General features: G+C 36.6%; 1 protein-coding gene across 5 annotated transcripts in view; it reads right to left on the minus strand.

The window, feature by feature from the left end:
- FBXO34 (F-box protein 34) overlaps positions 1-13,863 on the minus strand; it is a 134,027-nt gene that overhangs the window by 13,167 nt on the left and 106,997 nt on the right. The window contains exons 1-2 of one of the 5 annotated variants that reach the window (XR_006738808.1): positions 4,927-5,022; positions 3,039-3,147 (exon numbers count right to left, since the gene is read on the minus strand). The exons of 3 other annotated variants lie outside the window; for them this stretch is intronic. The gene's annotated coding sequence lies outside the window, so the exon portion shown is untranslated. Of the gene's footprint in view, positions 1-3,038; positions 3,148-4,926; positions 5,023-13,863 lie in introns of those variants that run through there. One more of the 5 variants, XM_045566732.1, reaches the window with a different exon arrangement.

Consider the following 13,863-nt stretch of genomic DNA (forward strand, 5'->3'; position numbering starts at 1 on the left):
CAGATAATTGAGCAAAAGAGAAACCTATAAGGAATGCCACTATTTTGCCTGGAGAACTCTGGATATGTCACTAAGATATAAGCTTTCACGGACAGGGACTTTATCTACCTCTTTTACCACTGTTGTCCTAGAGCCTTGCTCCAAAATGTTTGTTGAATTTGAATGAATGAATTTATTTGAGATAAGACAGCTTTAATCTGGAAATCATCTCTACTGTACACAGTGCCTCAGTTGGATCACTCTACCTTTGTGTTGAATCCAAGATGAAGCACCAGAAAACAAAACTGCTATGTGTCAGAAAGATTTGTCACAGCGTTATTTTCTAAAAAGTTACCCAAAAAGTAACTTGCTGAAGATCCATCTGACAGACTGCTGAGAAACAAATTTTATCTGAAAGGGAACTCAGAAAACACCCCAAAGAGAAGTAGAAGTCAGGTTTATTCCGTTGTACATATATGTGAAGAATCAACCCCACTTAGCTTTGGGTATTAAAATGGAAGTCCGCTCACCTAAAAGAGCATTGACCTTGAATGAGATCTGAAGTGAATCAAGAAAAACGGGATAAGAATGTGTGAAGGGAAAGAAGTAAAGTATCTGGTTACCTTTCGATTTACTGAAGAAAATCTCCCCTGCTAACCCCACCACAGACATTCTTATGAACTTCATTGAGCTGGTCAAACCAGAAGGCCCTAGACTACTTTCTAGTAAACCACCTTCAGCTACTTGCTTTAAATGAAATACTTATGAAGGGACCAGTTTTTTGTTTTTTTTTTAATTTTTTTGAGACAGAGTCTCACTCTGTTGCCCAGGCTAGAGTGCTGTAGCGTCAGCCTAGCTCACAGCAACCTCAAACTCCTGGGTTCAAGAGATCTTCCTGCCTCAGCCTCCCGAGTAGCTGGGACTACAGGAGTGTGCCACCGCCCCGCCCCCCCCCCCCTAATGTTTTCTGTTTTTTTTCTATTTTTAGTGGAGACGGGGCTGAGGTTGGTCTGGAACTCCTGGCCGGAAGTGATCCTTCTGCCTCAGCCTTCCAGAGTGCTAACAGCCACCCCACCCAGCCAGGACTGTTTTTTTTTTCCCCCCCAAACACAGTATTCTTCCCAGAAACAAAACTATATCATTAATATAAACATTAATAGAAGACTATTTAGAAGGTCCTCAAAGGGACCAAGTGGGTCCCAGATCTCATACCCCAATATAAAATGCAGCAGTTAGGAAATAAGACTTTACTGTAATTAGAAAACTGTATAAAATCAGATTATCTTCCAAACCTCCCTTCTACAATTTTACCTGCCCCCCCACCCCCCGCAAAAAAAAAAAAAAAACCTCATCTTAGAAACAAAGGTCTTCGATAAGTAATACCAAAGCTAGCTTTACTGGGCAGACATAATTATTTTAGACTATTATTTCCTGATTCCAAATCAAGCCTAAAAAGTACTTTTACAAAATTAAGTACATGAATGTGTTTTTAAAAACTTTAACAGAAGCAGGTAAGACTTTAAAACAGCTATTTATAACATTATACAAGTACAGGAGTATGCGCTAATTTGAGTGCATACTAATCCCTAATTATTATTTCTTGCTGGAAAGTAACTTCCAACAAGCACTTTAACACAATCTCCTGCTAGATGAATGAGGGGTCTGAAGTCATTCTGCAGTGATCAACTATCCAATATAATATACTACATAGCTCAACACCAAATCAGGTATTGTATATTAATCACTGCTACGATGTCACAGAGAGAATAACTAATTCAAAAGAAAATACACTTAACACCATTAAATGCCCTAAATTTTATTTCATGATAGGTCTTGATAAAATAAATAGAAAGAATAGAAGAAGTAAATCTCACCATTTTGCAAGTATTACTAAATTAACAGATCTAGGCACTGATCATCAGTACCTGCTAACATCATAAAACTGAAACACAACCAGACATTCCATGCCTCCCTCCTAATGGGGGAAAAAGCCCTTATTAAAAAAAAATCAATTCTAACCTGCTAAATCCTCTAGAGCCAGCTACAAATTTACAGGAAACACAAGTGGCAGAGAAATATGTGAAACAACACCTGAGGGATACAAAACAGCAAAATGTAGATTGTGGGAAATCACAGAGCAAAATGCCTGGTTTATTCAAAACAAATCCCAAGTTGAGAGAGAGGGAGAAAGAGAGAGAGAGAGACTGGGCCAGGTGCGGTGGCTCAGAGGTGTAATCCGAGTACTCTGGGAGGCCCAGGCAGGAGGATCGCTTGAGGTCATGAGTTCGAGACCAGCCTGAGCAAGAGCCAGACCCGTCTCTACTAAAAATAGAAAAAACTGGCCGGTGTGGTGGTTCGCACTTGTAGTCCCAGCTACTTGGGAGGCTGAGGCAGGAGGATCACTTGAGCCCAGAAGTTTGAGGTTGCTGTGAGCTAGGCTGACTCCACGGCACTCACTCTAGCCCGGGCAACAGAGTGAGACTCTGTCTCAAAAAAAAAAAAAAAAAGAGAGAGAGAGAGACTGGACTTATACATTATACTTGAGACCAATCAAACAAATACACCATAAATGAATCTTTAGTCAGACCATAAAAAATCAACATATGTGTGTGTATGTATTTTTCTTTTACATTTCTGGGAAGTTCTCAAAATGTGTATAGGCATTTTTAATTCCTCATCTCTTAGAGTTAAATCCTGAAATAATTTTAGGTGAAACAATATGATGTCTGGAATTTCTTTCAAAATAATAAGAGGGAAGAAATGGTTGGAAGCATACAGCAAACAAGCTGGCCATGAGATGATAAATTGTTGAAGCTGCACGATGGTTAAGTAGGGGTTTATTACTACTCTTTCTGTACACAGCTAGATTTTTCCATAATTACTGGTTTTAAAAAAGGAGAAATAAATGGACGCATTTAGAAAACATTGGATGAATAAAGCTTGAAATATTCATCATGCACACAAAGTGTGGAGTTACATACCTTCAGATTTGGAGTGAGTGAGGTAACTGTGGATTTCAGTGGTTCCCTGGGTAGGGCAGCTATGCAGGAACTTATCTGAAGTCCCTCCCCACTAAATCCCAAGCTGTCTGATGCAGATGTTCCTTCCTGGTTCAAACAACGGGCATCAACATAAGTTCTTGCCCTACTCCACACCCATTACTGAAAACTGAACAGGAAATAAATCAGAAAGCAACTAAAAAAAGACGAAAAGAAAAAAAGACAAACACATGGAAAGTCAAACAATAAAAAAGAACTGAAAACAGCAGTCAAGACAATCAATCCATTCCTTAATTAAATGCAGGTGACTTTCAATCTCTCATTCTATAACCTAAATGAGCAGTCTCTAGTTAGTACTTGAATCAGCCTTGTATAAGTGCACTTAACTTTCACAACTTTAAATAATGATATATATAAATTGAACATTTAAATAAATGCACAGGAAATTTTGCTATTTAAGTAGCTCACTGTAAATCCCTTTATAACAAGAATAGCCACCTTCCACATTCACCCATGGGGAAGGGGGAAATGATAGTATTAATTTTAAAATATTAACGATGTAGCCATTAATATTTTTGAATATTTACCATGTAGCTATAAACACTATTCTAAAGAGCTTCATTATGTATGTATATGTATTAATTTCATCTCCAGGACAACTCTGTAAGATACAATTATTATTCTCATTTCACAAACATGGAAACTGACCAATTAAAGTACAGTAAGTATTTTCAAATGATCAATTATAGAAAGGGTAGTTCATCTTAGAATACTCAGTGCTGGGTCATTTTTTAAAATGAGCTTTATAGTATTTTAAACAAAGCCATATATGTGTGTGTACATACACACATGCACACACACACCTACACACAAAATAGTCACAAGAGTCAAATGAGTGCCTAAAAGTGACAAAATCAGCTGTACAGAGGTTCTAATTACAAGTACAGTATACTTATGATTGTAATGTCTAAACCCTTTAATCCCAGCGCTTTCCATTCTCTAAAAGGAAATCCAAAAGACAAACCAAAGTCACTTCAAGTTCATTTTAACAGAAATGTTTCTCTTTGCCCAGGAAATGGTCACAGATAACTGAACATACACAGATCCAAGCTGAATGAAAAGTCAGAGGAAAGTATTATATTATTACAGACCATAAACTCCTTAAGAACAGAGTCCCTGTCTGATATTTTTACAGATCCCCACAGGATCATACACACAACACAAGGGGCACTTTTCCATGAAAAGTAAACACCAGAAACTACCCTACAATCACATTCTAGTCTCCCACATCTTCATCAATCTAGTCTCCAAATAAGGGAGGAAATAATGCTGAGGAATTCCTTTGACTGAGAACACCTGCCCTTCACTGACACTCAATCCACTGCAATTGATCAACATAACTTGCTGGGTGGGAAACCCAGTTGGACAAGGCAAGCCACCCTAGTCTCTCAATCCCACCATCCTTCCCACAAGGACCGGTTTGCTCTAACGTAAAACTGCCTCTTTTCTCCACAAGCCTCACCATCCTCTCAGTCACCAACGATTGAAAACTTAGCACAGCAGTGGTCAATCTTTTTTGGGTGCTGGACCCTTTTCAGAATCTGAGGAAAGGTCCAAGTTCTCTATCCCCCCCAAAATATAAATGATTTTGACAGGATTGGGGGGCAATCTCAGGGCTCTGATTAAGAGCTCCTGCCTAATCCCTCCATTTTGCCTTTCACATTCACAGTAGCCCAATCCTGTCAATTTGACCTTTCTTCTCTACCCTTTGATCATTTCTGTCACCCACCCTTTACCCACTGGAACCATGGAAACCACTTATCCAACTGGGCCCCACCCTGCCCAGGTCTCATCCACTACCTCACCCCCACCCTATCAATATTACCAAATGGCTACTATATACACTTGCTTTTAAGTCCCAGAACTGTGCCTCCCCTGGGCCCCTTACCACGTTCTAGCTCATCTTCAAGGTAAGGGTAATATTTTTTGTATCCTTCGTGGAGCACGCAGCACAGTGCCTATACATGGCAAGCATTCATTAGAGTGAATCAATGTCAAACCAAAGGACTTAAACCAGCCAATCAGCAAGAATCTCTTAAGTGGAACATTGTAAGAGTCTGACTAACCAATACTTGAGCAGCCCAGGTAGTTGATGCAATTACACCACTCCACCTGATCTAACGCCCTGCTTTCTCAGAGATGAGAGGTGGAGGAGGTAGAGAAACAGCGAACACTCTTTCAGGCCATGGTCACTCAATCTTGGTTACTTTTCTGCAAAGCAAAAAATAGTTTGGCTTGAGTAGCAGTTTTCTTCCAGAACTCTAGTTACCTAAAACATTCCTGTGCAATATCAGATTTTAAAGAAAATCCTACTCACCAGCCATGTGTAAACAAACACTTCCACATTAAAGTTATTTAACTTAATACTCTCAGTTTAACCAGAGTAAAAACAACTTTCATGTTGCTAATAACCTCCAGTACAGAACAATCTAGACATGCACGCATTGAGCTATGAGTTAGGCGACCTCCCTCTCATTTTCAAAGCACCAAACCACATCCTTTAAGTACTAAAATACACAGACACTAAGTCCCAACAAGAAACACTGTAAAGTTTCTCCATGATTCTTTACTATATTAAACACAGCTGTCTAGGGTTATGTTTACATAGATTTAAAAAAAAAAGCCAAACCAGCATCAACACTAACCAAACTTCTGATAAACAGACTCCTACACACTCAAACCAGAAAGGAAGACGACACCAAGAAGCTTAAAAAATACTTCTATCTTTCATGTTTATGTTATAAAAGCATAATTAAACTGTCCTATAGATTTTGGTTATTTCTGTATATTTATATACATCTTAAAGCCACAATGTTTTATTAATTACTTCATAGACAACTCTAACTTCCCTGGTTCTATAATTAAAGTATGCACAGTTCACACCCAGAACCCTTAGGTATTTTAATTATTAACAAATCAAACCACAAAGGAGAATCTGATACCCAAGATTAGATTTCAGTGCTGGGTTATGAGATGGCAAAACTATAGCATTCCAAACAGCAAAGCCAAGAGTGAAGTAAAGGGGAATGTGAAAAGGGTCAGAAATAATACAAAACTCCCTCAACCAAAGTTTCTGGTAATAAGCCTATTCCTCTCTTTCCTATTGCCAATCTTATAGAACAGGACTATTCACACAAATAAATAACAGTAATCATTCCAGCAGTAATCACAAATTACTGGAATTCGTGACTCCTGGGTCCAACCTCTTCCTTTCCACCCTTCAAAGCAGGATCCAATTTCGTAGGCAAGGTTGCCTTGTAGCTAACCATAGCCCAAGGAAAGAGAAAAACAACACATCCTTCCTAAACAGCACCTGAGCTGTAAAGGAATGTTTTTAAATCTACAAAGTATTTTCACAAACACCCCGTTTGGTCCTCTTTCTGTTCCTAAACTCATTTGCATCTTGCAGCCATTGTACCAGCTAATGCCTCTTCCTCCCCAATGTCTATGCCCTAGTGGTCCTCATGTTACCAGAAATAGTGCCTAGTATCCCTCAACATTTTTGTATCTCATGATCTGCAACCACTGTGCAGAAAAGGAGATAAAAGCTCAGAAAGTGAAACTTGCTCAAGATCACAGTAGACAAAGATGTAGCCATTTTCTGACATACTAAAGGTTCAAAACATACATTTTACATTATGAAAATTCAAATAATGAGGTACACCAAGTTCTCCCTATGAAAACATTTGATATGTTGATACTATTACTTTGACCTATTATGCACTAAACAACACTTCCCACCCAGTTTTAGAAAGCCATGTTTAAGACAATCTGAAAAAAGGCCTTTTATCCAAAAAGCCTTCTACAGTAATCAACAAATAACTAAACATCACCAGACGCAAAAGAGAAGCTAACCTGTATTACCTGGGATCTTATGAAGAGGTGATAGCACTAGACCTAGGTTCACTTCACATTCAAGTAGATCCTTTACAAATCAGTTCATTCAATGTTTTACATATCAATATGTTTAAGGAAAGTAACATTTACTACAAATAATTATTTCTACTATGAGTAGAATGGACAGGTGAGAAAAATATTAAACACCCAACAATAATCAAATATGTTCTTCAGCTCCTGAATTCACTAGGAAAATAATTATTTAACAGCTACAGATGATATGTTCCAATGTGCCAGAAACCCTGATTTAATGAAGGCAAATGAAAGCCAAAGTGTGAACAAAAGGTTCCAGCAGCAGTTCAAGTGGAGAAAAGCAGTGAGGGTGAGTTATCATGGTATCTTTAAAAAATGACAAACACAAAGAATCTGCAGAGAATATGTCATGTCAGCATTTACCTTGCATGCATCAATTTAGTTAGCTTTTCAAACTTTAGTCAAATTAGTATCAAAATAATATTGAAGTAGTATACGTATTATGTATTTACTTGCTCTTTATAGCTGCATACTTGTTTAACTACATTATAATCTAATGTAAATATTATAAAATTATATCTACAATGAAGGACCTCAATAAATTTCTTCCTTTGAATAAAGTCCGCATCTTACTCAAATTTACAAAATACTAATCTAGATCAGAAATTATTCAGTGCAGGAGACGATGAGAACAGCATAGGAAAAGCTATTAATATACATATATCACAGAGATTTAATAACAACCACAAAGAAGGTAGAGGTTTCCAGGTCAGCCTCATCTAGATCTGCAAGACCTGAGTTGTGCTCAAATTGAAACCATCTTGTGGGGCCTAACAAGAGCACGGTATTAGAAGCCCAATACTTTACCTTGGTGAATTATCTTCCATTTCACATTACAAGTATAAAACAACTTTCAGTCTTTCAGTCTCTAATTTGAACATTCAAGCAAATCATTTCTCTTATTTAAATCCCACAGTTAACAAGCTAAATTATCAAATAGATCTTTCACTCACTCATTTGGTATTTATTGAGCATCTACTATACCAAGCACTCCTTCAGAGATTGGAGATAGAACAGTGAACAAAGTACAAAAATCTCCATCCTCTTCAAGCTTATGTTCTACTAACATATACAGTATATAAAATGTCAAGGGCTATAGAGAAAAAGGGGAGCAGGGTATATGTGTGCCATACCCAAATGATATAATACATTTAAGGCACAAGATTTTACAAAGCTATTGCAGTTAAGCAGATCATAAAACAATTTTTTCAAAAATAAATAAAATCCATAAAAAGAATACAGTATGAATGCCCAAATCCAAAAATGGGATGAGAACATCAGGATAATACACAGAAATAAAATGGCACAAAAAACAAGGTCTTTTTGAAACTGAATCTGATCCCAGTGTGTTCTCAAACCATTCCTGAAACACTCAAATAGATTTGAAATAAATTTTAGAAGAACATTTATGTAGACCAAAAAAAATTTAAAAGGAAAAGAACACCCAGGAATCACGTTAAAAATCAGTTGAGTAGTTTTAAGTCACCCTCTGTTAGTAATTAAGTGTATAGTATTTCCCAAGTTTACAATACTAAAATTAAATGTAGATGGAAAGAGAAAAACGACATCATGGCTATCTGATTCAACTGAGCTCTAAATTACTTGCATTACAGGAAACACACAAATCTAAAACTACACATAAATGCCTTCCACAGGCTCTCATTTGAGAAGATGGGGGGAGAGAGAAGAACACCAGTAGTCAGGGGAACAAAAACAGACAAGTCTAGCAGTAAAAAAAATCATCTGTAATTGAACTTAATATAAAAAAATGAAGGTTAGCCATAAGGTAGAGAAAAATACTGCTGAAATTAACGTTTTCCCTAGCATAGAACTAGGAATTAGAGGAATAGGAAGGCTCAAGAAGCTAAAACAAAATCTTAAATAAACCAGTCAAATTTGATCAGAGAAATCAAATTACTGTGAATTTTTTTTGGTCTTAAAAAAGAACTTTAAGCCCAAAATCCCCTCCCCCCTTTTTAAAGGTCCGAGGGTATTTTAATCCTATTCCACCATCACATTCCTGCAAATCTCAGAAACAGAAAATTCAGTGACTCCCCAAAACACTACTGAATAGGAAGTTAAACCTTTAAAAATGGAAGTTATTCAACTGTCAAGAAACATAAAACCAGCGGGAGGGGGGGAGGCAAGGGCAATATATGTAACCTACACTTTTGTACCCCCATAATATGCTGAAATAAAAAAAAAAGAAAGAAAATGGAACACTAAAACACACACAAAAATTAAATAAATTCTCCTATGTACTGTTCTCTTAAAAAAAAAAAGAAAGAAAGAAACATAAAACCGGGTTAAACATCCTTTAAAGTCACCCAACCGGTTTATTACACACTTTCTTCAGCTAATACAACTAAACTGATTTTAACTTCACAGGTGTTCATATTCTTCTGAGTTTGAACTAGTTCCCTTGACTGTTCTAAATCTTTCCATGATTTAATAAAGTTTATGTTCCTTCTAATGATGTTTGATCTCATCCATTACTACTCAATTCTCCCTAATTTCCTAAGTCACACATCTGATAAATACAAATTATACCAATTGTTTTAGGGAGGTAAAATGGCACCAACAGTTTTGTTCTAATTAATATCAAAATGTTCCCAAAGTTTGTATTACGGGGAGTTTTTCTATCTTGCATCTCAAATTCTCCTGTTCTCCTGATAATAATAAAATTTAATGCTCTTTTTGATTATCACTATTCATAAAGGAGAAAATTATTTGGCTAGTCCAAAATGAATTACACTTTGATTTTCCTAAACTCTTTACTTCCATTCATAAACTAAAAGATTAGATAGCCCTCTATATTTTATTAGCTATCAGGAAATTTAGTTTTATTTTTGACATCCTCTAAAAAATCAGGGTAGATTTTTCGCAGCAAATGTCAAATCCTGATTGATTCTTTTTCTCTCCCCACCAAACCGAAACTCGCCCAGATCTTAGCCAAACATAACTGTTAAACGAAAATCTCTAAGACTTAGGTCCCAAACAATCTTGCTATGGGGATAGCAAAACCTAAGAAAAAGCATTTCAAAATCTAACACCAACGTAATTTGACCAAAGATTACCACATTACCTGTAGCCCTAACCTATGCAATTTGTGGCCCAAGTCTAAAAATCACTTTTTACTTTTGCCTCATTTAATTCTCTAGACCCCAGACCTTCTCTACCAGTTGTCTTCAATATGAATTGCTGGGGGGGAGGAGGGTGGCGGGGAGAGGGAGAGAAGTAATGAACCTTAATAGGAAGTACTTAATTTTCCTCAGTCACAAGTAAAGCGTATCTGGATTTGTTTTGGATTCTCTGTAATGTGACAGAGAACCTCAACTCAGAGGATTTTACTTCCTCTACTAACTCTCTCAGCTGTGCCTGATGTATACTAAGGATGCTTAAACACACCTTGAGCAGGCCACACTGTCATGTCTACAAAAAAGTATTTGGATTATTTTAGATCCTTCTGAAAGCAATGGACCAGCATACTGTGTCACTTCAACAATAAGTTGATTCTTTTTACCATGGTAATGAGTGCCCTATGAACAAAAGTAATTTGTCACTTCGCTGAAAATTCAAAGCCTTCTGTAGCTTTGTTTTCTGGATTTTTTTTTTTTTTAAATCAGAAATGAGGTTGGAGAAGCAGTAGAACCAATTATGGAGTATATTTATAAACATGTAAAGGAGTGTGTTTCATGACTCTGAATAACAAGATTTGAAATTGTTTAGTTTACAGGAAAAAAGAAGGGAATAAGAGGACCAAAGAAAATAAACGTGTTGGATTGTATTCTACATGTACAGCTCTGTACCATCACAGAACTCAGCACTAGATTTTCCAGAACAGACTTTCAGATTGCTCATAAACACATGAAATACATTAGGAAATCCATATGTCTCAAAGGTTCACATGAAACAGACTAGGAAGAAAAATCCACTGAAGTAACTAGAACCAACCAAGGCAAATAGTAATGTGCAAGCCCAGTGCTGCTAAAATGTAATAGTTTAAAGACACCATATTCCAATAAATTCTTAAAGAGAAATAAAAATATTCAGCACTGCTATAGACTGAATGCTTACACTCCCCCTCCAAAATGCATATGTTAAAACCTAACCCTCACTGTGATGGTAACTGGAGGTGGAGACTTTGGGAGGTGATGAGGTTATTAAGGATGAAGACCCCAGAGGGCTCCCCTTCATCCTTTCTGAAAAGATGGCCATCTAAGAAATAAGAAGCAGACCCTCACCAGACTCTGAATCTGCTGGTGCCTTGATCTAGGACTGCTCAGCTTCCAGAAATAAGAAGAAATAAACAAGAAATAAATTTCTGTTGTTTATAAGCCATCCAGTGTATGGTATTCTATTATAACAGCCTGAACAGACTAAGACAAGCACCTATTCCTGATAAAATTCTCAGCAAACTTGAGATAGAGGAAAACTTCTTTACCTTAATAAAAGGAATCTACCAGAAACTCACAGAAAATAGCATACACAATGGCAAAACATTAAAAACATTCCCACATAGAGCCAGAAATAAAGATGCAAGCCATATTACAAAAAAAGATTAAAATATTAAAAAGGAAGGCACAAAAATCTATCATTACTTGCAAACTACTTTGTTTGGGGCTTTCAAGTTAAACCTCTAACTGAAAAATTATTTGGTCCAATAGTTAAACTTCAATAAACTTATCAGATAAAAGATCAACATTAAAAAAAAATTAAAGAATTACCACGTGACCCAGCAATTCCACTGACAGGTATATACCTAAAAAATCTCAAATAATTGTACACCAAAGTTTATAGCAACACTATTAATAACAGCCAAAGGTGGAAACAACCCCAATGTCTATCAAGAGATGAATAAATTGTGCTATATCCAAATGACAGAGTATTATTCAGCCATTAAAAGGGATTAAAGTACTGATTCCCAGTACCATAATGGATGAACCTTGAAAACATCATGCCAGACACAAAAGGCATATATTGTATGATGTCATTTGTATGAAATGTCCACAATAGGCAAATCTATAGAGAAAGAAAGTAGAACAGTGACTGCCTAGGGCAGCCACTGGAGGGAGGAGCGGATGGAGAGTAACTACTAGTTGGTAGGGAGGTTTTTTTTGGGTGGGGGGAGTGATGAAAATGTTCTCCAATTAAGACAGTGGTGATGGTCACACAATTTTGTGAATACACTAAACACCAGTGAACTGTACATTTTAAAAGGGTGAATTTTATGGTGTATGATCTAGTTGCAGGGGATATAACAACTCTAAAAACATACCCTAGGGCTACAGTAATCAAGACAGTATGGCAGTAGTACAAAAATAAGTAGTTCAATAACTGCATCCCAAATGATTAAAGAGACATATTAAGTAAATGAGAAAAGCAAGATATTTGGAATAAATTGAGAAAACTGGATATCTGGGTGAAAAGGTAAAATTTACAAGTGGCAGGCTGAGTGAAATGTAAAATCCAATACTGTCAAATATGGAAGAGTGATTTTATAATCCTAGTAGGAAGTAACTCCTTCCTAAACAAGACACAAAATACTGCCATATCTAAATGCAAATTTTAAACTTCTATTTGGAAAAAAGACAGTATAAACTTAAAACCTAACCCTCAATTGCATATGAGGGTTACCACAGAATGGCATAGAATGGGACATTAATATGTACAATATACACAGAGGATTAATATCCATGATATTAAATAGTCTACCCAAGCTAATGGTGTTGGAGGGACACAATATTTTAGCATAATACTGTTAGTGTAATACAAAATTGAAAAGACTGCATGTAGGCTGCAAATACATAGAAAACTGTATTATGTAACAACCAGCAAATGGGACATTTGGGGAAGCTAGTTAGGGTTTTTAAATTTGTGTCTATTTTTGTTGTTTGGATTTCTAATCACAAATACATATGTTAATTTTATAATTTCAAAAACAATTTTATAATAGATGGGGGAAAAGCCTAAGAGGCAAAACTGCAGGCATCCGAGAGCCACTGAACATTAGTATTTTTGGTCAAGTATGGTGGCTAACCCCTGTAATCTTAGCACTCGGGAAGCAGAGGAGGGAGGATAGCTTGAGGACATGAGTTCAATATCAGCCTGGGCAAAAATAGAGACACATCTCTACAAAACATATAAAAATTAGCTGGGTGTGCCCCTGTAGTCCAAGCTACCCAGGAAGCTGAGGCAGGAGGATCACTGGAGCCCAAGAGTTTGAGGTTGCAGTGAGCTATGATGACGCCACCACACTCTAGCCTGGGCAATGGAATGAGACCAAAGGGATAAGGAGGGGAAAAGGGAGGGGGAGGGGAAGGGGAAGGAAAGAGATTCTTTGAAAGGTCCATGTCCTAAAAATCTTTGAATGAAAAAATTCCAAAGCAATCTTTGGTCATTTTCCCTGTGTCTACTTTTTATTCTTTGGTTTTGTCAAAAGATGAAAATAAAAGAACTATCACAACATTAATAGTTAACCTAAAGGAAAAACATTTTAGTGAATCATAGAGATATATTTAATTATGATTTAATCCACATTGGTTTCTTTTTACAGTTGACATGTTCCTATTTTATAACAGCCATCTGCTACCTCAACAATATCCCAGATTTAACAAAAGTTTTAACAAAGACTATGACTGTATGTTAAAATTATTAAACTTTCTCATCTTAAAACTTATTTTTAAAAAAGCACCCACTATGAGAAAAAAGACAGAAAAAAAGAACGTGCTGTTAAGTTTGGCAAAAAATTCATTCTACCATTTAGCTTATGGCATTTCAAAAAAGTCAGGAGTGTCGTAACTGCTCCAGGTTATACCACTACCCTAGAGCTAAGTGCTTTACCATCAGGCTGAGGCTGTAAGCCAAGCAGGCAATTACCATCACCTTGATGAAG

The sequence above is a fragment of the Lemur catta genome, chromosome 1 (assembly GCF_020740605.2).
Source record: "Lemur catta isolate mLemCat1 chromosome 1, mLemCat1.pri, whole genome shotgun sequence".
In the NCBI taxonomy this organism is placed as follows: domain Eukaryota; kingdom Metazoa; phylum Chordata; class Mammalia; order Primates; family Lemuridae; genus Lemur; species Lemur catta.